This window comes from Phalacrocorax carbo, chromosome 15 (genome assembly GCF_963921805.1).
Source record: "Phalacrocorax carbo chromosome 15, bPhaCar2.1, whole genome shotgun sequence".
Taxonomy (NCBI): Eukaryota; Metazoa; Chordata; class Aves; order Suliformes; family Phalacrocoracidae; genus Phalacrocorax; species Phalacrocorax carbo.
The window spans coordinates 11533539-11552886 of NC_087527.1; the positions used below are offsets into that span (position 1 = coordinate 11533539).

The 19348-nt window shown below is 40.2% G+C and overlaps 1 long non-coding RNA gene across 1 annotated transcript; it reads right to left on the reverse strand.

Moving 5' to 3' along the window:
* Positions 1-576: 576 nt before the first annotated feature.
* LOC135315864 (uncharacterized) lies at positions 577-3810 on the reverse strand. Its single transcript, XR_010375350.1, has 3 exons — positions 3727-3810; positions 3082-3174; positions 577-891 (listed from the first exon to the last, which is right to left on the reverse strand). It is a non-coding gene; the product is annotated as an uncharacterized LOC135315864 (long non-coding RNA).
* Positions 3811-19348: the final 15538 nt, after the last annotated feature.

Below are 19348 nucleotides of genomic sequence, written 5' to 3' on the forward strand. Positions count from 1 at the left end.
TCTTTACTATTTAGATTCTTTATTCCTTAAAAGTACTCAATAAGTGAATCACTGCCAAGAGCTTTTACAATTTAAAACATGCTTGTGGCAGAATTGCCAGAATGAACACGATTATTTCCCTCTGAGCTCTGTGTTATCAGTATTGGAACAGTTAAAGAAAGGACAAAGGAAAGCAACATGTCCTTCTCTGAATTTGTTATACTGCAATATGCTGTGCATGCCTGCTACATATACATACCAGTATATAAACCAACTTCAAAATATCTATAAGTAACCCCCAAGCCTAGATGCACAGACACCTTTACATCCATTAAACAATAACTGTACCCTGACTGAAAGTAGCTATCACATTCTCTCCCTCAGTATGGCTCTGCCCATTGCATAATGTTACAACCCGCATCAGGATGAATAAGCTCTGGGACAGGAGGGTTCTGAGATTTCAGTTATCAGAGATATTTAAGAACTGTCAGGAATAGTTTGAGCAGAGCTGATCCTTCATTCCTCAGGGTGGGATATAGGCCTAGATGATGTCTTGAGCTCCTTTTTAGAGGTTTTTTCTATGATTGTCTACAATTCCCTGAGACATTGTCCCTGAGGACAAGCCCTTAGATTGACATGCTCCACCTTTACCAGATGAAGTACAGAATAAAAATCTCTTAACTGAGAACACCTACCTCGGTATTGCTACACCAGTGACACTCCACATCAGCATGTGCAGAGGCTCCAGCTGCTCTCATCAGAGCTCAGACAAGAGCCATTTCAAAGCTGCTCCATGGCTGCCCAGTAGCGTGGGTTGGTAGAGGTCACCCCAGCACTCCTTTCCAATTTCACATAGAGAGCTTGTTTACATTCCTCCTTTGCAGAGGAAGAGAAAGATACATGTTCTAGAAGCTATGAACAAAGAGAAAAACAATGCTGTATAATCAGTACTGCTGCTGTCCTCCTCATTCAGAACTATCACATAACTCATTTCTGCCCAGATCATGGCTCGAGTTGGTTTTCCACCTTTAGTTTACCTCATGGTTTCTAAACTTTCACCTTCATAGTTTTCTCCATTTGGACAAAAACAAACACAAAAAAAAAAACCTGCAAAGAACATTTCTGTGCATGAAGCAAACTACTGTTAAACATCTGTGACTGAGGTCTCTACTATCTTCTTGTCTAACTTTTCCCTTACTTTGCAAACTTGTTTCTTGCAGCTCAGCTAGAACTTTTCTTCTGAATTAAAACCCAAAAAAGTCTTCTGTCACACTTTCTGGAAATTATTTTTCCCGTAAATGGCAAAAATGCATCAATGCCATCTAATTCACACCTGGAAGCCTCTGCAAAGCAGCAGCTGGATTTAATCAGGTATCTAGCAGACATGCACTTGACCACAAAAAATCAGGTCCAGAGAGTACTCAGCAAAGGAGCCAAGAGCTCAGCAAGCACAAAAGCTGAGCTCACTTTTGTGACTGCAGGGATGCTAATGCCTAAAGACCAACTACTGGAATGTGACAGCACAGAGGTGTTTACCCTTTGCCCACCTGGGGAGCTCAGCTTCAGCTTTTCAACCAAAAGGGCTGAAACTGGGGCTTTGCACAAGTTTTAGTACCTTACTAGAGAAACTTTACACCAAGCATATTTCATCCCTGGAGGGACAGCACATTTCTATCTATATCAGTGGTTAAACTGAGTGAGGAGCAACTGTTGCTGTCCCATGTGATGTTACGTGTTGCCAGACCTTGTCACTGAAGTATATGTGAAGGATCTGTTGCTTTTTATTAATAGATACGATGCGGAGCTAATTCAGGCAAAGCTGGGACTTATTTGGGAGTTAAAATAAGGAGACAACTGTGTAACTGCAAGCCTAGTAGGAAACTCAGAATCAGAAACTTCATACTAGTGATTAATCCCTGGAATCATATTGAAATGCAGGTGATCTAAGAAAACAGTGCTGTGAGCTTTTGGCAAGAATCAGAACTATGGATTTTGCTGGTGTGCAGAAAATATTAAAATAACAGTGGCTTAACTCAAGGTATTTCCCCTCTTTGTTGCAGAAAACTTTTGCAGGCGGGGGAATGTGTGGGAGATGAGAGTTGCTACCTGCTATTAAGTCAGCCCATTTCACACTGACTTGAAATTCTGCTATTTGGTCAATGAAAAGTGATCAATTCCACTTTTAAGTGTTTGTTTTTTTTTTTTTAACAAAATCCCTCTTGAAGGTAATGCCTCTAAACTTTAATTTGCATTTTAATTAAACCTGATTACAAAAAAATTAAAAAGCTATTTGCTAAGTTGGGGGATGATGTGATTGAGAGCAGCCCTGTGGAGAACACTTGGGGTTACTGGTAGATGAAAAGCTGGACATGAGCCAGCAACGTGCACTCGCAGCCCAGGAGGGCAACCATCCCTGGGCTGCATCCCCAGCAGCGCGGGCAGCAGGGCGAGGGAGGGGGTCCTGCCCCTCTGCCCCGCTCTGGGGAGACCCCCCTGCAGCACCACCTCCAGCTCGGGGCTCCTCAGCACAGGAAGGACATGGAGCTGTTGGAGCAGGGCCAGAAGGGGCCACAAAAATGATCCGAGGGCTGGAGCACCTCTCCTGCAAGGATGGGCTGAGAGAGTTGGGGTTGTTCAGGCTGGAGAAGAGAAGGCTGTGGGAAGAACTTATTGTGGCCTTCTAGTACTTAAGGAGGGACTGTAGGAAGGATGGGGGCAATCTTTTTAGCAAGGCCTGTTGTGACAGGACAAGGGGTGATGGTTCAAACTAAAGGAAGGTAGATTTAGACTGGATATAAGGAAAAAATTTTTGCAATGATGGTCATGAAGCCCTGGCCCAGGTTGCTCAGAGAGGCTGTGGAGGTCCCATCCCTGGAAACACTCAAGGTCAGGCTGGATGGGGCTCTGAGCAACCTGATCGAGTTGAAGATGTCCCTGCTCGCTGTAGGGCGGTTGGACTAGATGGCCTCTAAAGGTCCCTTCCAACCCAAAGCATTCTATGATTCTAAGTTTATAATAATTTAAAAAAGCAAAGAAAAAAAGATGTATCAAAGAAATGTCAAATTAAATACTTTTTGTAATGGTTTACCCATGAATGAGTACCTGAGGTCATGTTCCTCCCTGCTGCAGATGGGGTTCACTCCTTCAGTCCTGTGGAGTTCAGTGTGATTCTGCTCACGTATCATCCTAGGTGGTCTCATGAAAACATTGTAAAATGTATTTTAGTATCTGATAAGCAGCATTTCACATTCTGACTTTATATACATCAATATTCTCATTTATATTGTGTTTGTTGTTTGTGGATAATTAATCTGATTTATGAACTGATGTAAATGTACATTATTTGCTCGTATAAATTCAGATTTTGCACTCCACTGTCTAACAGTAATTAGGTATGGGAACCCTCCTGGTTCTGCCTAAGAAACAACTAAGGAGTCTAAGTCAAGAACTTGGAGGAGAGGGCTTTTAAACTGCAATTAATGCCGCATACACTGAAATTAGCAGTGGCCTTACTAATGGCTTGTTTGGCAGTAGGATTTGTGATGATGCTGGATGTACCTTTGAATCAAAATAAGACTGTTAGCTTAAAGCTAAAACCATTTATTTTTGGAAAAAAAATGATCACCATGTGGGATTATGAGCTGACACGTCCCATTTATTACTCTTCCTCCAAACTTTTGTACAAACACTTTTGTGATAATTTCTCCCTTGTTTTCAATTTTTCACATTGTTGGGATTAAATCTTACCAAGAATTTTACTGAGGTGTTTTTGATTTCTCAACCAGTCCTTTATGGTGTAATTCCCCCTTTAGATAAAATCTTCAGTGTTTCCAGCTCCTACAAAAATAGACAGAAATTTTGAGGGCTGTACTGTAAATATGCAAGTCAAATTCTCTTCAGCACAAGCCTGTGTAACTTGGATACTGCAGTTCCACCCCAGTGAACAGCTCATTTGCAGCCCATGCCATGACTTTAGATGATTTTTTAAGAGCAAAATGACAAATAATTGCAGGTAATGCTATGCAACTTACCATCAAATCAATACAGCAGAATGAAGAAGGAATGTTAAAAGCAAGAGCGTTTCCCTGTTCATGCTGCGATCTAGCACACATCGGATACGTGTATTTGTTTAAAAAATGAAAAACGTTTGACTGGATTATAAGATATTTGCCTTCTGTCTTAAAGATGTTATGCAGAAAGACTGAAAAAACAGCTACAGCTCCATCAGGAGGCATTATATTCTCATGTTCCAATCCTATTCTCTCAGGGTTTTCATATTTGGCTGTTGAATTGGGAAAGACTTGACCATAATCTCATGCAACTATAAATACCAGTACAATGCAGATTATATTAAGAAAAAGGGCAGATAGTAAAATATAGAAAATTATGAGAATCATACAGCTGTTAGAAAGGAAAAAGCAAAACCCAGCTAGTGTAGAAATGAATGTGTTCAATTTCTCTCAGGATTTACTTTAATTATCTTCATAGTGGCTAAGCCTCCATCTGGTTTTCAGTGACTTTTGAACCTAGAGCACCCAAATATTATAGTCAAAATATTTATTACTGAAAAGACTAATTCCACTGCCAACTAGAGGAGAACGTAATCTTTTTGTCAGCCAAGGAATAATGTTCTACATCAAAAAAACCTGTTCCACTGGAAAGGTCAGGACTGGTTGTTAATATGTCCTGACAGAGGGCTGATAAAGCATGCTAAAAGTACCATGTTAATGCAGGAAAACCACTTTTATGGGGTTAGCACCGACACTGGAGCTCTGCTCCATTACAGTGGTAAGCAGGGCTACAATACTTTTACATCCATACATATAATTGTTGAGCTCAGTGATTAGACTGTATTTGGAAATCTCAGTTTTGGTGGATGAAAGGTGTTGGAGAAAAACAAATGTCTAATTTTTAATTCGCACTATTATGCCTTTCAGTTATAGCACATATGCTACATAAGAACGGAGTGCAGAGGGATTTCAGCAACACTCAGCTGCAATAGCATATGCTAGTGAATATCTGCTTTATTCTATTTCTTTTTTCAAATTTGTCTTGCAGCTTTGAGTCAACTTCACGAGTATGAGTCTGATCTCACTGGCAGTTTTACACTAAGGAATAGCACCATATAAGCCAGCAAATGTATGTCAGCGTAAAATTAGGATTTCTTAGATCCAGATCTGCTATTTGTTGCATTCAAGTATGAACATTCAGAAGGGAAAAATGCATACTGACCAGTCACAGACTTCTTACTTGAAGGTAAAGGTTTCTTTAAAAAAAAATCCAACTATAAAAATATTATTAAAAACCCACTTTCAACTTTTGTTCCACTTTACACAGTGGGTCAAAGGGCAGAGCGAGAAAATATTCCGACCATCTAGTCCAAGCTCAAGTGTTTCTTACCTAAGGATTTTAAGTCCAAAGAAAAGAACCCTCTGTCCTTCAGCACTTCATGAGATTGTACTGGAGGCAGAGGACAGGTCTCTAAGGAGAACCTTACATTGAGAGACTGAGGTTTGTGTGTCACCATCTATAGGAGATGCAGTGCTGTCATGCTGACATATGCCATTAAGAAAGCAGTGGTCCTCCTATTCATTTTTATGAGAAGGAAGGCTGAGGCAGATTGCCTTGAAAGAGATACAACCGTGAGATGAAATGGACATGATCTTAATGCAGATTGGGGATACAAGTTTACCCTTGTTTCAGAAGCAAGAATGATTAATGGAGTACAAGTGTAGAAGACATGAGTGAACTTTAACAAACTCTGTGGCATGCTGAAAGATATGATTTGTGAGCCGTATTTTCTCTGTGGGCCTTTCCCATCTATGCATCATAAATACGCACACTGGCTACAAAATGAGACAGAGAATTCTGTCCTGGCCTTAAAGTCTCTGCTCCTCCTCCCTCTTTGTCTTGCCTGTCTGTGCGTGTCTCACCCTCTGCTTTGGATAATTTATAGGTGTGTCCTCTTTATAAGCTAAGCTTGAGGATGGAACATAAGAACTAATAGTGGGACACTATGAATGCCAATGAACTGCAGAACCCAGCTACTGTTCAAATGTTTCTCATTCTCTCCAGGTGTAATCTAGGTAGGCAGATAGCAATTTTACCATGTATGCTGAGAAAGAAACAGTTCATAGCTGCCCTGAGAGGCAGGTCATAGGTTAAATGACACCTCAACCTCTTGTTCCTCTGATTTGGTATCTCTTTTTCTGTAGAGAAGCTGACCTCCTCTTCTGCTTGCAGCTACTTGATCAGACTGCAGCTAGGACTGGGAAGCAAGGCTCTGAACCCATCCATCTTGCCTTCCTGCCTATCTGCAGCAGTTTAGCAGTCTCTGTTCTCTACTCAGGAGCTCTAACCACTGAACAGGGCACGACAGAGGCATGGAGTGTGCTTGTACTCTCCCCAGGGTCCCTAAATAAGCCGGGGACAATAATGTTTACAACAGTATTTCCCGCATACAGGTTTGTAAATCTAGTTGCCCCCCTTTTTAACCCTTTGGTTTTTGGCTGTAGGCAGTGTTTATTGTGAAGATCATCCCCCAGGCCCCTATGGACATTTTTTCATCCAGAGACCAGTTTTGCAGAACAGCAGCTGGAGTGTTAAAAAATAGTCTTAACCCCAAAGAGGTGCTGAGATCCAGGCTCCTGGTAAATGTTCATCTCAAGAGAAAGCTAATTGTGCTACCAGCAATGTAGAAACAATTCTGGCGCCTGTCCTTTCTTTCCTGGGTGAAGTGAAATCCAGGGAAGAGCTGATAAGAGTGGAAATGTTTGCAGTGCAGGTTAACAAGAGCTGCGACAGTCACACTGTAGAGCCTGGAACCAAGGTCCCTCAGCATCTCTCACATCCTAATTAAGATCAGGGAATACTGCTTTTCAAATAAGGGGATTGATGTGGTTTTGTTACAAGAAACGGCCCTTCACTGACTTAATTGCTATTCTTGAAAATATGCTTAAATATATCCAAGAGGAGCCTATCCCTGTTTGTTCATTCTATCCTAAGTCAGCACAGAGCCTCACTGACCTCCAGTTGCAAATTTAGAACCTAGAGCGACTTAAAAAACAAATCAAACAAATACTGATCTATTACTGTTTATCAGAGCTGAAGAGAAGAAATTTCTAAATGAAAAGTGTCTCTTAAGTCATAAAGTGAAAACAGAAACTACAACATGAAGCCTTTTTTTCCAGGAAGAAATAATCAAGAAAATAATATCTTCCTTCAAATACAATTGTCATTTTAAATCCTGCTAAGCAAGAGCATACGATCTATTCAGATGGAAAGCCTTTTTGTCAACAGATTGTAAACTAGTTTAAAAAAAGAAAAGAACCCTTTGATACTAAACTGTAGATAAAAGTTAAACCCACAAAGCAGTTGAGAGGAAGCAGAACAATCAATCATTCCCCTACTTCCAAATGCAGCTAATTGCCTTCAGCACCATCTTAGCACTATGGAACAAATCAGAAATCAAAAGCTATTTAATGTCAACACATCTCAACTATAGCAGCAGTTTTCACCAAATTATTAGAAAGCCATTTTCTTTAAATCAGCAACAGAACTTGCATCAAATTTCAGCCTCACCTAAGCTTTGGCAATGCACCAAGAGAGTAAATAATAGAATCACAGAATCATAGAATCATTAAGGTTGGAAAAGACCCCTAAGATCATCAAGCCCAACTACCAACCCAACACCATGTGCCAATTTTGGTTCTACTGAGAATATTTTTCTTCTTGGATTTCAGAGATAGCTCTGTTTCCTGCATCCAGAGAGACCTGGTTTACCCTCAAGGGCACTTGGCACCTAAATAAAGAAATTCTATTACAATTGCATTTTCTTTCCCTTCACATTATCTAAGTATTCCAGTAACAATGTACGGTCAGGCCAAATGTTTTGAGTTACAGCACAATGAAGTTTTAAATCATGTGTCTGCTGTTTTCCTCCCTTCCATTCAAGCTATTTCTACAACTAGCACTAATGATATGGTCAGGGAATAGAAACCCCAAAGTTAGCGTATCTTATGTTACCTCCCTCAGATCAGATGTAGTAGGTAGCATCGTATGCCCTTGGTGCAGTGCAGTGGTAAGAATAAAATACGCTTACATGCACTTCCAAAGTCACAGAATATTTTGGTCACTGGAAAAGTCCCTACCCATTACTCGCATACAGTACGCTATATATTGTAGCTTAGCTGAGATTTTTCTCGTGAAATTTTTTTCCACGGGGAAACATTTATTAGCCTGACCAACTTTTGCCAAGTGATAGGCAAGGGGAAAAGTTGGGGAAAGGGAGCCAAAAAAAAAAAGGAACTATCGTGCGTAAGGATTCATGTCTTCTTTTCCACCAGGCTGGAAATTTCTTTTTCTATTTGGTCTTGAAGCACATGAAGAAGCTCTGAACTCTAAGGAAATGTAAAGATCTTCAGCTCTTCCTTATGAAAAGGATATGCCTTTTTTCTAAAAGGGCAAATGTTTTTGAATCATAGAAAAATCAGTTTCTGCCCATTTCTATCAGATGCACACATAAGAGCTCCAAATTTCTTCCAGTAGAGGCCTGTGAGATGCACAGAGCACTTCTTAGGCAGTTCATTACAATGTTTTTGTAACCAGCTGTGACGTTCACCCCAGGGACATACATGCTGTACTATGAAATGGAATGAGAATATATGTTTAGCCAGGAATTTTTATGGTACATAATAGTTCAATGGCCATTTTATATCTCCAACTTTAGTGCTTTCCTTTCAGATGTGTACACTGTGCAGGCACCTGCAGCTATGTTTAAAGTGGTTAAGTTTCACACAGGCAGTCTTTGTTCTCAGTTTTGTTTTAAGTATAAAAGTAGGTTCTGGGTTGGTAAAATATATCCAATATATCAAAAGATGTCAATTATTTAAAAGCAGCAGTTTCCAAATAACATTTTTACAGCACAGAATTAACTCCCTAGCTATTTCTGACATTAGATCATTTTTGGAGACATTGCAGTGATTGCCTTTTGAACCAAGAATGATTCTACCTCACTGAGTCCAAAGCCTAGCGTAGGACAGCCTATCCGTTGAGGCAGAGGGCAGGACTTATAATATGCTCTCTTGTGGTCCCAGTATACTGCATTCTGCTACCAGCATGAAGGTCTTCATACCTGCGGTGTACCAGAGTACACCATTTCAGTAAGGGGATAATAAAGGTAATCTTGTGCCTTCCTCCTTTTCAAAACATATCAAAATTACAGCAAAACCCAGGCAACAAGCAAAATCTCTTCCAACACCAGTGAAATATGTGCCAGAAAAGAAAACAGATATTACTTTCAAGTTTTGGAGAAGTTATTAAACAACAGAGAAAAACAGGGTCATGCCCAACAAAGTCTTAAAAATTCAACTGTAAGTCCTCACTACATTAAACACTTCAGTTGATGGAGTATGCCTCCTAATCCTTCTCTCCTGGAGTACCTTAAATATCATCCTCTCTCCCCTCACTTTTCCTCCATTCCCATGCTCACACCCTCTCTTTGTCTCTTGCATTTGTCTGTGTTCATTAGTACTGCACTGTGACCCCCAACTGGTGAGCTAATGCTGCTTCCCTCTGTGCCAAGGGAAGTGCAGGTGAAGAGGGTAATGATTGCCATGGCCTGCATTGGTCATGGTCTGGGCCTTGGTTTAGAGAGCATTTTTGAGAGGTATGACGCTCTGTGCACGTGAACACACTATAGGACAACAGTAAGCCTCTGAGGGTAAAATAAGGATACAGCTGTGAAAAGGATAGGTGCATCCACACTTTACAAGAAATTGCAAAACTCTTATTGCAGAATTTTGCACTGCAGAGTGATAGGCCTTAGGGCAGCTCAGCTATTCCTGGTGACAGCAGGGAGCTGCTGGAGCCCTGTCAGCCTAGTGTGGTTGAGAACTGCCCGGTCAGTGCCCCAGGCAGGCTGTGAACCTGCACGCTTAGAGATTGCCTTCCAGGGTACACAGAAGCCCAGGTTTGAGAGGACATCCAGGGACACAGGAGAGCAACTGCAACTACTCCAGAGAAGCCAGTCTCACAGCACAGTCTGAGACGGGCAGCGTGAACACCTCTCTGAAAGTGGATTTTTTTCCCTTTGGGCTTTATTTGAAGCCCCTGTGAAATGGTTAGAATAGGGTCTAATGCCTGGAAGGTCAAAATGGGTAAAATATATATCATAGGCTTCCTTCAGCAATTTTAGCCACGTGGGTGCTCTGGGTAATATTCCTTAAGATAATTAGTTAATTAAGATGAATAATTATTTATTATCTTTTCAGGATAGAGATCTTCCACAGAGTTTTCTAGGGGACAAAAAAGCTGATTTTTTTTTTTTTGTCTTTTTTTTGGTGGGTGTGTGTCACACTAGATTTTGCAGAATTTGTCAGCTTGAGAAAGTTGATATAATTGCAGTGATTTCTTCCAGTTTTGCACTTCAAATTCCATCCTCTTTGCTAAAAAAGGAAGTCTCCTCTGTCATTAATTTTTGCACATTTTTCCAAAAATGTGATGTCTCTTTAGCATTCCTCTTTTGTTGTCATATTACAAGTCTAACTGACATTTCTGTCAGGCCTGGGGGGCATGGCCAGCATACAATGTTCTCAGTTTCAGATCATACTTACCAACAGCATCAGCAAGTGCTGTTCACATAGATTGAAAACAAGACATTAAAAATGTAAGTTAGCAGAAGAAAACCACTTAAAACTTGCTTCAGCATCCTCTGACATCAGTAAGCATCTTCTGATTGGATTCATCAAACTTCAGGTCAAGCCCATGGAGCATCCTCCGCAGGATGCTTAGTGTCTCTAGCCTTTAACCAATGTGAGAGGAAACTTCATTCTTTTTGTACAGGTTAGTCGGTGACTGCCATATCCTTTCACTTTACCAAGTATCAGGTACACCAGTGCGTGGAAACTGCCATACCATTGCCCTTCCCTGAATAACTCAGTCATTCAATGGGAGAGTCAAACTAGTATCCCTGCCTCTATTTCAGCTCCCTCCTTCCCCTCACACTGATTTTGTACTTTATCCCATAGCATTAAAAGAAGAGCTATCACTCATGTGTCCTACTAATGCAACAAATGAAAAGTGCATCTCAGAGGAAACAGCAGTTTAAAATACCATTCATGTTTACGTTGCAAGAAAAGATGAACTACATTAATTTGAGATGAGGAGCTGACGTAAGGTAGGTCAAATATCTTGGGCTCAGAGGAAGTGTTGTTTTCACACTACATTATACTATATGTTACTGGTGAGCTCTGTGAATCCATGACATATGAATGCATTTGCCTTGCAGAGGATAATCAAGTATCTGAATTAGGGTTCACTTCACCTCCAGCACCTTCATTTGTTTGTCAGAATTCCCTTGACACACATCCCAGTGCGCTGAGTTAAATATATTCGTAAACATATGGTTACTTACAGAATGAAGGTAAGCTCCTATTCTGGGCAGGATGTTTTTCAACACAGGGAGTGCCCTCTGTTTGGAGTTTGCATATCATTTACTTTAGTTGGATCATGAATGTAACGTTGATAGCAGACACTGGTGCTACAACAATAAGTCATGTTATCATGGTGATAACCTCAACACATACAAAGCTTCAATCATGGTGATAACCTCAACACGAACAAAGCTCCAGCTGCATTTTAGCGTTTTACTTGAACACTATTTGAGTCAGTGGGAAGAATGCCATTGACTTCAGTGGGCTTCTGGATCAGGGCCCTCCAGAAACACCATTTCCTGAAAGAAAACCTAGCAGACTTAAGCACCAACATCCCTCTGGAAGTGCTGAACTTAATAACTACTTTGAAAGGCACGTAGTTCTTCCATTTTGTCATGGATTTAGTGAGGGATTCTATGTTACTTCCTTTCTACTGCAAATATTTAAACACATGCGCTATTTTATTATTACTTTTCTCTCTTTTTTTTTTTTTTTAACTTCCCTACTCAGCCTATATGCCCCAAAGGGATCAAAATAGAACAGGGATAAATAATAGCTTATTAAAAGAGGAAAGGGAACTGTTATTCTGATTACTTCTTTACTTCTCTGTCCACTGCTATACCTTGCTTTCACAGCTCTTAATGATCAATTTTATCATGAACAGTAAGGTACTCGTATGACATTGTTGACCTAATTTTTAGTCAACAATACTTTGCTGTACAGGCTCCTGGTCTCATAAGATAACAACCCCTTTCAGTTCAATATGGGCTGGAAGTATAATAGGTTGAACATCAGCCAGCCTAAATGGAAAGTCTGTCAGCAGACAAAGTGCTGTACTGGAGACTGAATGGACTAGAAGGAACAGAGTGAAGTGAAGCGTAATTAAATATGCAGGAGCTATTTTTGAATCTATTGAAACAGAAGACAACTGAATGGAAAAGAGCCAGGAGAGATTCAGTTATGTTAGAGATGGACAAGAGAAGCTGCATATTAAGCGTTTGGACCCAGTCATCATATGTTTGAATTTTGAAAAAGGTCAAGACCTTGTGAAGAAATGGGGCTAGCAAAGATGATGGCATCTGCAAATGGACCACAGAGCCATGAGACCTTCAGAAAGGAGGAGAGTCGATAGAGAAAGAAGTATGAATTCCTACGGGGGGGAAAAAATTGCAACATGGAGAAATCACAATATGGACCTACTTTCTGCAGGTCTTTGGGTAACTATAGTAATATTTGGTTCCTTAATGCCCTGGTACTGAGAAAGCAGCTGTGATCTCTACCTGGGAAACACTAAAACAGCATAATAGTTGTTACTGGCCTGTGTGACACTGATCTGTGGATTTTGCTGAGAGTACCTATGGTTTCAGAAGTCAGCAGCAGTGGATTAATCCAATTGTGACAGACAAAATTATGTTGCCATACACAGACTGGCTGCCTGGTCTGAGAATTTAATTTTAGTGTGAATTTGCTGTTCCTTCATCAGTGCACAGCTGTACCCATATTGCTGAATAAATGCTCAGTTCAGTGCTAGTCATTGCCGAGCTAATCCCAACAGCCTGAAACTAAACTGGCTGTACGTGGTCCTGTGCTTTGCCTTTATCTTTAGGAAGATACAACACAACTGGAAGAAGTTCTTTTGGCCTCAGTCTGGTCCAGCAGGCAGCTTCTAAGCTGTAACACATGATCCTCAAGCACAGTGAGACTTGCACTACATAGAACAGGTAGCTGTAAATTAGAAGGCGTAAACTGTGCTCAGGAAGAGAGATACTGAAACCAGCAGCACTCCTCTTCAGTACAATCCCACACAGTGTAAACAACTGTAAAGCAGAACTGTCCAGCGCAGATTTCTGTGAATATGTGATTGAAGTTCTTCCTAAGCTGGTCGTTCAGGTTGGGATCCAGCTTAAACAAATATTATCCATCTCCACAGTCAAGAGAGAGAGAGGAAGGTCTTCCAAAAGATTGATTATCCCTGTGTTTTAGGAACCTGCCATTAGCTCTTGAAAGAAGCTGGGTGATGTGCTCAGACAGTATTTTTAGCTGGCTGAAGCTTAAGTTAAAGAAGCTAACATCACACATTTTCTGGAAATTTGGCACCAGAGTCTCTTCTCGGTTTATGGTCCTGTTCATGGAAGGGCCTCCTTAGGGGTCACTGCAGACAGTGCGCAATGAATGTTGGGCTAAGCAAGAGGGCAAATTTTTGCCAAGAACCAAAGCCAGTGTATAGTGTCCAAAGGAACTCTTAAAAATCGTTCCCTATGATTCAGTCTTTTTGCACTTTTTCAACTTAATTACTTCTTTCCAATTTCCCATACATAATTTGATTGTTACTGGTAACCTATGATTAAGACTGGTAAAAGTGAAGAATTATAGACTTGAACTAAATTTTTTGGAGTTTTTAGTTTGGGAGACTCATGGAACTAAACACTGAAATATAGGAACAATGCTGGTTAGTTATTTCTTGTTCAAAAGATGATCAATTAAACCTCTTATAGGTATTTGGATGAACCATGAAGTTTGTAGAGTTCATTCTACATCACAAAAATAGATAAAGGAAGAAAAACTATAAAATCGTCCTTTCTAGGGAGAATAAGTAAAAATGGCAAGCACTTAAATTTTCTTTTTATAAACTATTTAGTAATATTTATTTAATGATTGCCCAATTCAGCTACTGTAACACTCTTTAATAACTCATAAAGCGTATTTTATGCCAGCCATGAGATTTAATGGCATCACAGTGGGAGGAAAATCTATCTTGACATGAAGCTTCTGAAAGCAATGGGAAAAAATGAAGCTGAGGGTTTTGGAATGGAAAAATATTCTTTTTATTGAGGTAAATGCTTTCTATCAGCTGCTTCATCTGTGTACTGTAGCCAGGCAGCTATTATATGCGTTTTCAGTCTGTCAGTTGAAGAGCATTATGCATATTAGAGTGGGTAAAAGTAGTTGTGAGCAAGTTAAATTTAGACCTTATTACCTGCATTATGTTAATGCCTCTAGGTGCTAACAGATTGAAACCCGTTGTGATAGACACTGTACAAGCACATAGCAAGACAGCAGTCATTCAGGGCAGGGACTGAATCAAAATAGACAAGACAGAAAAAGGGTAGGAGGTTTGGGGATGAAAGCAGAGAAAAATAAAGGAACTGGCAGAGCCAAGGGAAAAAACGGCTTATGATTTTTTTGGAGAAAAATATATTTCATCTATAAGTGAACATTTGTCAAAGCCGTAAAATGTTTTCATGAGCTATATTCTTCCCTAGGCATGTGAAAGAGATACACGCTAGTTAGTGTAGGCCCAGGTTCAAATCTGGTCTTCAAGGATTAAAAGACTTGGATCTTTGGTCTCCTAAAAAGTGACCTAATGACCAAGGTACTGTAGTTCCTTCTGCCCCAAGTTGTTTCCATGAAGACAAAATAGCGAGGCTTTTCAAAACGTCATGGTCTTTTGTGGCATAGGAGATGGATTTTCAAGAGATCTCCCACCAGGAATGTCAACCTGCAACACCAGAGGCACCCCCTGGCCTGACCCCAGCTCCATACTCTCCCCAATGGACTATGCAGTCTTATGCTTTAGAAGCACTGTTTTTCTTTTTGTGTTGTTGTTTTGATTTTTTCTAACCCTAAGAACCACTGCTTCCTTTGGAGCTTAACTTTCTATTCTGACCTCATTAAGCAAATGGCAGCAAGTCTGTAAATTTAGAATTCTAAGTACACGCACAGGGATTCTCTTTTTGTCAGAGTTAGAACCACTGGTAGAATAGCTCACTGACAGCTCTAACCTGAATTTAACCCAATATGCCCAGTACAACATGTAGTAGAGTTTAACAGAGAACCTCAGAACAAACCAAAATAACTTAGTACATTACCCAGATCTACTAGTAACAATCACTGAGCTCTGAAATAGAATGATCATAACTTGAAGCTGTCACAAAGGAGGCAGAGAAGAGAGAACTGATAGTAGTCTACTGATTATGGTCATACACTGTTTATTTAATAGCTGAATACTTGCAATGAATGATTTAATGCAAGGAGACACAGAACATGTATGTGTGCATATATCAGATTAGGAACCGACAAGCTCCATCGTATTGTGGCTTTATTTCTTTGGCTGTTATACAATTTCCATTTTAATGTCCTGAAAGGTGACTATTGCACAGTGACAGACAACAGAATTCCCATATTTGAGGATTTGGAATGGCTATCATCAGGCAATGGTTTGAGGCTTCTCTCTAGCCTTGCATTGCAAGGATGTTAAAAAATACTCCCCCAGGAACAGCCTAATTCCTCTCTGCAGCAGCAAACAAAGTGCTGTCATTTTGGTGGGTTTTCTTTTGAAGCTCAAACAAGGGCTGATGGCATGCCTGAAGGAAGGCAAATATCTCTGATCTGTCTATGTTTCCCCAGAACTCCTTACATTTCAGCAGAAGAAAAATTGAATCATCTTTCTCCATCCCCTTTCCAATTGTATCTGTGCTCCCTGGCTACCCGTGAGGCTGTCTGATGTCACCACGGGGTAAGTTGTAAAAACGGATGCATCAGAACCATTTTCCTCTGGCAAGTTCATTTTAACAATATCTTCAACTTTGCCAAGTTTAATAATGGCAACAGGAAAGCCTAACGAATACAACATCGGGCTGTGTCTTGGATGAAAAGAATTTACTCTCTGCAGTACTGGAGTACAAGGATGGTTGGAAAAGTTATATGTAACATTTAAGTATTAACACTTAAGCTTTGATATTTTGCCACATTTCTCCACCTTGTCCAACTTTGTTGAAAACTATTGATAGAAAAGCCAGCTTCGCTTGGTTTGCAGCACCCGTCTCTGTCCCTTCCTCGTCTGTTAAAACTGCATCTTGCTTGTCATGGTCACATTCTGCTTTCCTGCTAATATACAGAAATCTGTCATCGAGAAAACCTAATTCCAGTCTAGATCCAAGAGCAGAATAAAGAATGAAACTGTGAATGCTTTAAAAAAAACCCTCCTATTTTCTGTAGCTCTCAGGAAGATGGAGAATTCTCTAGTTTTAAGATGAAACAATCTGAACTCCTAGATACCTTCATTCTGCTGAGGTTTGCTTTTTTACTCAGTTGTCTCAAGCCCTGCAGAACCCAAACGGTCATTACACAGCTCTAACTACATTTACTCATCAAACCACCTGGCATGTTTCTGGTTGCCACCTGGATGCCTGGGGACAGCAGGGGGAGACCTGAAAACAAGATGCAATTCCAGAGCATTGCCAGTTCTGTGCAAGAAAACATTTTTCCATAATTAAATGCTGATAACAAAGAAAGAAGCTTTAACCTGGCCAGTACCTTTCCTTCCTTTCCAATTCACCTTCCTAACTAGTTAAAAAATTTTCCTAAATTTCTGAAGAACTGAATTGCCAAAGTTAAAGGGATCAAATTAAGTGATCAGGTCAAGTCCATGAACACTGACATTGAAACAATCCTGTAAAGCAAAACACCAGAAACTGCCACAGCTTGGAGCTGGAATATGTGCCAGCAGCAAATGAGTTACATAGCCCAGGTGAGTACCAAGAACATTGCTTTGCAATTTTCTATAGCAGATTATATGGCCCCAATTCATATAAAGGCCTCCAAGACTTCAATTTATTTATTCTCACAACATATTACACTATGGAGAGTGAGGAGATATTTCTCCATTCATTAAGACAGAGAAGGACTGAAAGACCAGACCAACATAGAATATATTTAGCCACTTACTTCCCACTGAAATGGCATTCAGGGAGAATGAGAACAAGTAACACGCTTACATAGTTTATTTACCTATATTGCTATTACCAATAAAATGCAGCAAAAACATACTAGAGAAAAACAATATGAGCATCTTCTGTAACATGAGAGCTCAGCAAAAATACATCAGAGTATGTACTAAATATACTCCTTCATTTGGTGTACCCCTGACCCTTTGTGTTTCTTAGTGACTGATTAATATTTATGCAAACCACCACTTCAATTAGAAACCTAGTGGGATTAATTGGATGGAAAAATACTTGCAATGCAGCAGATAAAGAAAAAAAAAACAGAGAGCACTTTTCTCTCTTTGTCAATTGCCACCAAAATAATACAGGCAGTTACAGGTTTAGTACAGGGATGTACCCCCTAAAGTGTTTCCAAACTAATAACCTTTGAAACAGATTTGCAGCCTTCGAGAGGCAGCAGGGATACACAAGGGAATAAGATTTGATTTAAGATGAACACAGGCTCATGCACTCATTAAAGTAGCCTGCTCTACAACAAAATGTCACAGGGTCACATCCAACCTGTATACTCAGAAAAAATCTCTGTTTTGATTATTTTACCCCCTCAACCCCACGGGCTGCATGCAGTTGCATGAAGTGAACCTGGTGCCTTGATCCTTGAATATCAAATCATTAGGAGTGCGAGCAAATAACCGTCACAGCCACATTGCCAACTGTGGTAGCACGGCTGTGTGTAAGGTATTGTATGCACATATACAGCAAGGGGCCTCAAATCTCAGTTTTGCTTTTTTTGCCATCAAACATCTAAAGAATATCACACTGAGATTTCAGTTAACATTTTTGTGGTGTGTGTTTGACAGGCTGGTTCATGTTTAAAAAGAGAAATAAAAGAAAGGTATATGAAGAGGAAAAAGAGAGAGCTATAAGTGACTCCAGGATAGATTAAAGCCCTCGCTGCAGACTGTGAGCCATGGAATTCCTTCTGCTTCCTGACTACATTCCAGTGGTTTCCTCTAACACATCTCCTATAGATCACAAACTTTCCCAGTAGCAGCAGAAACTCAAGATCACACACAGGAAACTTCACTTTTTCGGAGTTTGTTGAACAAAAAGAAATTATCCACTATAGACACCCTAACTCAGTGCTTTGCCTGGTAGTCTTGTTCTCACGGAGAATGCAAGGCCCTGCTGCTGGCAGAGTTAGAGCAGAATTTTGCCCCCACCCACCGAGTGTTGCATAGATACAGAATGAAGCTGATTGTAGACCAGGTGCTGTTGCAATCGGTTTCCCCTGTCACAGGTTAGGTGCTATATCCCCTGGATGCAAAACAATGGGGTAGATTCTGTCTTATTGGCCTTTAATATACTGGCAGCTCTCAACGTAATTCTCTCTAAACACCTTCAAAGAGCACAAAGCATGAGGGGGAAGCATGGTTAGCTCGCTAAGCCTTTCACTTAGTTACAAATGTGACAGCAAGCCCACATTCACAGAAACGTTTCCCAAACCCTGACCTCATTTTGAGCACTCCATGCTGACCTAAAGTTTTACTCAAATGTCAGATAAATCTGATGATAAGGGTTAGATCTGGATCTCCAGGTATGTCTGGTCCAGCACCTGGATATGAGCTGCACTAAACTTTGTATTTGGCTTATATTCACACAACAGTTGGGATGAGAATCATTGATTAATGTGATTCTGGGCATTTTAACTAGTGGGAAATATGGCCTGGTGGTTTGGACTCAGATTTCCTCAATACCCTTAAGGTAAGGGCTGCGTGGCAACCTGGGAGGAAAACCTTAGATTGTGACCTGTTCTACAGCAGAAGTTTCATTACCAACCCTGCAGCTGTGGTTCCCCCCATCATTCCAGTTTTCTCTGCCTCCACGTAGATGCCACATAAGTGTTCATGGTTCAGCATTTACAACTCCGTTTTTAAAACTCAGCTTAAATATAAAAAAAGGAAGAAATTACTTGCTGTGGGTTTTAATGTTACGACTTATATTTAGACAATGGCTTAACAATATTTCAATTGCAAGATAGTTGTGAAGAATCTACTTTCATAAGACACAAACTCACTAGCAGTAGGTATTACCCAGAAAGAAAATTCTCCCTAGGCTCATACCCATGAAAATAAAGATGCAATCAGATATTAGATCTCTGCAATTAAAAAGAACATTGCAAACATATATTTCCATTTTCTTCTGTAATTT